The sequence below is a fragment of the Penaeus monodon genome, chromosome 19 (assembly GCF_015228065.2).
Source record: "Penaeus monodon isolate SGIC_2016 chromosome 19, NSTDA_Pmon_1, whole genome shotgun sequence".
NCBI lineage: Eukaryota > Metazoa > Arthropoda > Malacostraca > Decapoda > Penaeidae > Penaeus > Penaeus monodon.
This window is the reverse complement of record NC_051404.1, coordinates 5,488,446-5,488,672: the sequence shown is the minus strand read 5'-3', so window position 1 is coordinate 5,488,672 and position 227 is coordinate 5,488,446.

Here is a 227-nt window from a genome sequence, read left to right as displayed (position 1 = left end):
ATAAAGCTGATGATACCTTACATAAAAAAGCAAAAAGGTCCACGAAGACCAGGGAACGATGACCCACACCTGACTTTGTGAAGGGCGCTGTTAGCATCGCTCTCACACACCTTCCAGCCACGACTCGCCTGCTTTCTAAAAATAGCAACAGGGATCGTCGCCAGAGGAAGTGCTTACAGAATGCCACGTTCATCATGACGCTGCTCGAGATTTCTGCTGGGGCGATC